Source organism: Pteropus medius, unplaced genomic scaffold (genome assembly GCF_902729225.1).
Source record: "Pteropus medius unplaced genomic scaffold, Ma_sr-lr_union100, whole genome shotgun sequence".
NCBI classification, from domain to species: Eukaryota; Metazoa; Chordata; class Mammalia; order Chiroptera; family Pteropodidae; genus Pteropus; species Pteropus medius.
Window position 1 is genome coordinate 282,667 of NW_024344371.1, and position 6,660 is coordinate 289,326.

At 48.0% G+C, this 6,660-nt stretch overlaps 1 non-coding gene across 1 annotated transcript; it reads left to right on the top strand.

Annotated features, from left to right (window-relative positions):
• The first annotated feature begins 1,386 nt into the window (after window positions 1-1,386).
• On the top strand, window positions 1,387-1,460 carry TRNAE-UUC (transfer RNA glutamic acid (anticodon UUC)). The gene has a single exon. It is a non-coding gene; the product is annotated as a tRNA-Glu (tRNA).
• Window positions 1,461-6,660: the final 5,200 nt, after the last annotated feature.

A 6,660-nucleotide genomic window follows, 5' to 3' on the forward strand; every position in this document is an offset into this window, starting at 1 on the left:
CTCTCTCCTTTCTTCCACTCAACAATCTTGACAAGAAGGTGTCCTAAGATACCAGACGCCCTAAGAAAAACCAACGGAAGCTTTGGTCTTGCTCTGAAGGGCCTTGGGAACTGAGGTTGACGCACAGGCCAAGAGGCATGGAAGAATTTGCAGGCCAAGGTGAAAGCACTGAAGTGAGAACTCCAGACACATGAGGGAGGGACAGATGGGAGACCTAACCTTGAAGGGCAGTGGGGCGGAGCCAAGTCTCAAAGAGGCAGAGCCAGGGAGGTCCCCAGGGACAGGCTGACAAGTTTCCGGGCTTCAGAACCAGAAAGATCCAGTGTAACCACAGACTTGCCCAAGCAGAGACAACGCTGGCTGTGCTGCTGACTAGAAATCCCGTTCACTTGGGGCTGGGTTTGGCTCACTACAGGCCGGTCCCCCACCAGTTACAGTTTTGCTAAATTTAGTGCTGTTCCCAGTCACCCAAACGACGCTGCTCTTCGTGTCCATTTCAGGTTCACCCGGGGACAGACAGAGAGGAGCGGGACTTGTCGAGAAAAGATCTGCCCTCCTGTGACCTCTTCCTTCTCGCTGCAGTCTGGGGCCCAGGGGAGCAGAAGATGTGAGAAACCACAGTCGGAGGTCTCCAGGGCTCTGAAAGCAGGCCCTGCCCCAAGGCGGCACTTGGAGGGGCAAGGGGCACAGATTCCAGGAGAACATCCTTCTCTCTGCCAGGCCCCTTCACCCAGGTTTCACTCTTGGGGAGTCACAGATGCTATGGGGTGGTCCCACTCCCTTAGACGAGAGGCTAGAGTCGCACCTTATGGAATGATGGGCGATACGGACAGGCCTTCAGGAGAGGACCGGGGAAGGCCCCTCTGCCTTGGAGATAAAAATGTATTCAATCGAATAGTCACAGGCCCTGAAAGTCAGAGGTTAAGAGAGTGGTTTATGAACCTGGCTGCATACTGAAACCACCGGGGAAGCTTCAAAACATGACTGATGCCGAGCCCCACCCCCTAGAGACTCTGATGTGATTGGTCTGGGCTGTAATGTAACCAGCCAAGGCTTTGGAAATTTTAAAAGCGCCCCTGGTGATTCCAGCGTTCAGACAAGTTCAGAAAACCGTGGGTTAAGAGCATGGGCTTCTGCCTCCAGACTGCCCAGGGGAACTCCTGACCACCCGCTTCCTTGTTCTGTGACCTTGGGCACGTTATTTAACCTTCTATTCCTCACTTGCATCGACTGTAAAATGCACATGATGGCATGCAACACCTGCCTCAGGGCATCGCTGCGAAAATTTAGCAAAACGATAAAGCACACAGAACAGTGACATGTAGTAAGTGTTCAGTAAGAGTTAGGAATATTATCACTGTCATTACAACGATAAAGAGAAGGGGTGGCTCCATAGTGTAGTGGTTAGCACGTCTACTTTTCATGCAGGAGGTCCTGGGTTCGCACCCCAAGTGGAGCCACGGACCGTACCCCGGGTACACCAGGCCCTTGATGCACGCCCTGGCGCGTGGGAGGAGACGCCCACATCTAAGAGTGATCCAGTTCTAGGGGAGATTGGCAGTATCTGTAGGTCAGGGGTGGAAGTGGGGTGGGGAGAATTAAAGGGCGGGGAAGAGGAGAAAAATGAGAAGGCACCCAAGATCTGTCTCTGTGTTGTCCCAGGAGTAAGAGTCTCCAGGATGGGAACTGGGACTATTCCAAGAAGTGGGAAGGGGAAGAGGCTCCGCAGCCGCCTGCACTGAGGAGGGGGGGCCACCTGCTGGCCCCACCTCTGTTTGCCTGTTTTTCCCACCTTCGGTGTCCTCCCCTCTCCCCATCCTTCTGAACCCCACCACTCAGGGCCCACTCTGACCAGCCCAGGGCCCTCTCCCTTCTCAGGTCTCCAACAATACTTCCCCTCACGCCTATGACTTTGGAACTTCATTTATCATTTGCTACCCTGAACGGCTACCAGTCAAATAAGTATCTGCCTGTGAAATGAATAAACGCTTCATTATATACTAGTCTGATCTCCTCAGAGACGTTGAGAAATTGGGGGTGGTCCTCATTATCATGCTTCTCTTTGTCCCCTATGGTACCCAGCATGGTACTGGACACACAGCTCTTGATTAATAAATATTCGTGGAATGAAAACAGATGCTGAGCCCGCAGAGCTAACTGCACATCAGCAAGGACCCTGGCTCAGTGCCCAGGAGAAGCAGGACCAGCACCCAAGGCCATGGAACTCTGGATTCCCCACTCCATCATTATAAGGACAGACCTCACCCCATTCCACCCCGAGATATGCCACCCACCCACTCTCAGGGCCTGGGTGTGTAAGTGCCGCCGGCATAAGGAACGTTGCGCGAACAACTCTGCTCCCCGGGACCTCTGATTCCCAGGCCTCGACGAGTGAGGCCACGTGTCTAGTCACTTCAGCCACGAAGCCACCGACCCCCATGATTCCCTAAACCCAACAGCAGCAGCCAGGCAAAGCCGAGCTCTGCCCACATGGATATCCAGGGCAGCTGGCCACCAACGAGTTGTAAGCCTCTTACAGATTAAAGGTCCTAATTTAAACTCTATTTGAGGTACGGCAAGTGGGTCAGCACTCTGCTGGTAGAAGGAGAAGCAGCTAGGATCCGAGAAGGACTCCCCTCCTTTGGGGGGAAGACGAGCCAGAGACTCAGATGTCTAAGTGGGATCACTAAGAGCCGGCTTGTTCCAATTTGCCGGGAATCTCCCCCAGACTGTGAATGCTAACCCCTCACCCAATGAATCTGAGAAACATAACAACAGAGCAAGATAATAAGTCGGGATGGCCCTCCTCTCCCTGCCCTGCCCCGGGTATGAAAGGAGCTAATAAGATCAGGAAACGGAAGAGAGAGGAGGCAGGAGCTTGACAGGCTGCACTCCAGGAGTCATACCTGGTGACATGCAGGGCAAGGCGACCTCTGCTCCCATGCCTTGATGTTCTCCGGGCCTCTGCCCACAGCTCTCTGCATCAGGAAGCACCGGGCACGGGGAAGAGGGAGCCGCAGTGGGTGAGCAGTGCAGAGGAGCCCGGATCACGCTGTGGGAGCCTGACTCTGCTGCTCTTCACTGAAGCCCGCTCGCCACGCATCTCCACAGACACAGCCTCTGGGGAAGTGGCTGGAACCTGCTGTCTACGTCAAGGGCAAAGAAACCCTTCCAGGAGAATTTCTCAAACTTTTAAGACCCTGACCTACAATAAGAAATAAAGTTTACAAGGTGATCCAGTACACGTACACACACGTACGTACATGTACACACACACACACACACACACACACACGAGCATTTGTGTATATGAAGATGGATATATGTAACTGAAATAAAGTTTCATGAAATCACACTCACCTTTACTACATACTACCCAATCTAACACTTTCTATTATGCTTTTTTTTTTTTAAACTCTGGTCTCAACCTACTAAATTGATTTCACCATCCATTAATGTGAGGATATGCAGTCTGAACCCAACACTGTGATGTATAGGAGGGGTTCCTGAAAGAACTTAAAACTCCCTCACAAACTGACCTGCCCACAAAGCAAAACCCCACGAAGCACGCAAGGGGGGAGCCACAGCAAGGGGAGGAAGAGCCCGTGTCACAGTATCAAGCAGTGGTGGCCCCCAGGGGTCCCCAAGTTTGCTCCTTGCTGTGCTTGGGGTGCAGGAGCTCAAGAGCTCTCCCCTTCTACCTTCAGCGGTGCCTTCCGGTGCTGGCCAGCATCTAGCACGGCGGGGGGCCAAGTATAGTTTCAGACTGTTGTTCAGCAAAATAAAGCATTGCCTCACCACCCCTCAACCTCGTCCCTCCACCGCATGGAGTTACCTATGACACACAAGGCAGAAATGTCAACGCTGGGTTTTTTCAACCTCCAAACAGCCTCTTTGTGTATCAGATACACTACAAAGCCCTAGAGGACAGGAAGTTTGTTTTTTTAATGTATTTTTTAACTGAAAGTACACAAATACTCTTTATAGTAATTTTTATAACAAGGACAAAAACAATCTAATTTTAAATTATCGTCAGCCCAGGCATTCTGCTTTTCCAAGCGGCCTGTGAAATCTCACTCGCTCTTCCTCCAGGTAGCCCTCCTTCGTGGATCAGGACAAGGAGTTCCCCAATCCCTACACCCTGGTAATATGAAACTCTAAGGACTCATTTCCACAATCACTGTTCCCAGAAATGCAACACACTGCTTCTCTGTATCTGTAATTACTGCTTGGCTAGGCATGTGAGTTAGAAACCATGGCGCAGAAAAAAAGTGAGCAGAAGCATTCCATACTCAGAATTAGTAAGTTTTAAAGGTTCAATTTTTCTCCTAAGGTAAACTTTTCTATCCCCTGTTAAATGGAGCAAACACTGGATCTCCTGATTGGCGTCAGTGCACAGAGACTTCCCATTCTCCTTTGCTTCCCCAAGCTCATCGGGGCTACTATAGTGCCTGCCACTCACCAGTGCCCCTACAGCCCAGGCCGCCTGCACGGCCCACACTAATCTGAGCCGATTCCTAACGACTCCAGGGAAAAGCAAAGTGTCTTATCCTGTTTTAAGAGCGCAATAAGCAGGGTTTGATAACAGGATCTGTGAGTCCTCTGGCGGTAGACGCCGAATCATGTGCTGTCATGACTTTTTGTTTCCTAGAAAAAGAAACTATAGTTCCCTTGCAATTCCTAAAACCGAAATTTTAGGAATCAAATTCTAAACCGCCAAAATCAAATTCTTAGAAAGTTGGTGAAGACTCTCTCAAGACTTCACCTAACTTCACAATATAAACTCCTTTCTGCCACATACAATCCTTCAGAGGACGCCACCACCATCTCCCAACAAGTCACTTCCGCCTTCACACCTGGGCCACTGCATTGCACCTTTGGGTGAAGTCTCACACCTCCAACACCCAACTACTAACAAATACGTATTTACTGAGCACCTGATAGGGACCAAGCACTCTGCTAGCCTCTAAGGATCCAGCCGTGAACAAGATGGATGAGATCTTCCTCATGTTCCAAGGCACACCCTCCAATTCCCAATTGCCCCTTCTGGCTAATACAACACTTTCTTACACTCTATTCACATCTTTTTTTTATGCTTTGTCTTGTAGTTTAGTGTGGGTATCTGTCTCCCTCACTAACCATAGTTCCCTGAGGACAGAGACCATGGTTCATTCACACTGGCATATTCATTTTTTCCCATCCCTACCTCACTCCATCCAGAAAGACACAGAACTTTCACACAGGAAGCCCTGTACAAATGTGCATCCATGAACGGATGCTGATGGGTAAGCTAGCGGTCTAAGCAGCAAAGAATGGCTCACTGGGGACAAGCCTTGCTCATCAAGCGGGATCCAGATGTGGGAGACAGTCTCTGTGCAGCAGAAAGTACACAGGGCATCTGTGCCTGGCCACAGCCTATAGTTCTTATTCTAGCCACTCATCTTGTTTTTTTTTTTATTGTTTATTGGGGTAACATTGGTTAATATAATTATATAATTTTTAGGTGTACATTATAATTTGACATCTGTATTTCTACTGTGTTTACCACTCAAAGTCCAGTTTGATCCCCTTTATCCACTCACTCTCTCTCCCTCCCCTATATTTGACCCCCTTAACCACATCTACCTTCGCCCTCCCCCCGCACCTCCTACTCTCTGGTAACCACTAGTCTATAGTCCATGTCTATGAGTCTCTGTTTGTTTGTCCTGTTCCTTTGTTGCTTTTAGGTTTACATCCCACATATAAGTGATATCATCTGATTTTCAACTTTTTGTCTGGCTTATTTTGCTTAGCATGATTATCTCGAGGTCCATCCATGTTGTCGCAAATGGCAATACTTCATCTCTTTTTATGGCTGAGTAATATTCCATTGTATATATGTACCACAGCTTCTTTAGCCAATCATCTATTGTAGGACACTTTGGTTGCTTCCATGTCCTGACCACCATGAATGATGCTGCTATAAACATCGGTGTGCAAATATATTTTGGGGTAAATACCCAGTAGAGGGATTGCTGGATCATATGGTAGATCAATTCTTATTTTTTTGAGGAACTTCCATACTGTTTTCCATAGTGGCTGCACCAATGTACAGTCCCGCCAGCAGTGTATGAGGGTTCCTTTTTCTCCGCATCCTTTCCAACATTTGTTATTACTTGTCCTGTTGATTATAGCTATTGTAATAGATGTGAGATGGTATCTCACTGTGGTTTTGATTTGCATTTCCCTAACAGCTAGCGATATTGAGCATCTTTTCAAATATTTGTTGGCCATTTGTATGTCCTGTAGGGAGAAGTATCTGTTCAAATCCTCTGCCCATTTTTGATTGGATCATTTGCTTTTTTGTTGTTATTGAGTTGTATGAGTTCTTTGTATATTTTGGATATTAGGCCCTTATCAAAGGCATTGCTTGCAAATATATTATTATCCCATTCAGATGGTTGTCTCTTTACCCTGTTGATTTCTTTTGCTGAGCAGAAGCTTTTTAGCTTAATGTAGTCCCATTCATTTATTTTAGCTTTTAATTCTCTTGCTTCTGAGGTCAAATTCATAAAATCCTCTTTAAATCCAAGGTCCTTGAATTTAGTTCCTATGTTTTTTTCTATGCATTTTGTTGTTTCAGGTCTTCTATTCATGTCTTTGATCCATTTTTGAGTTAAT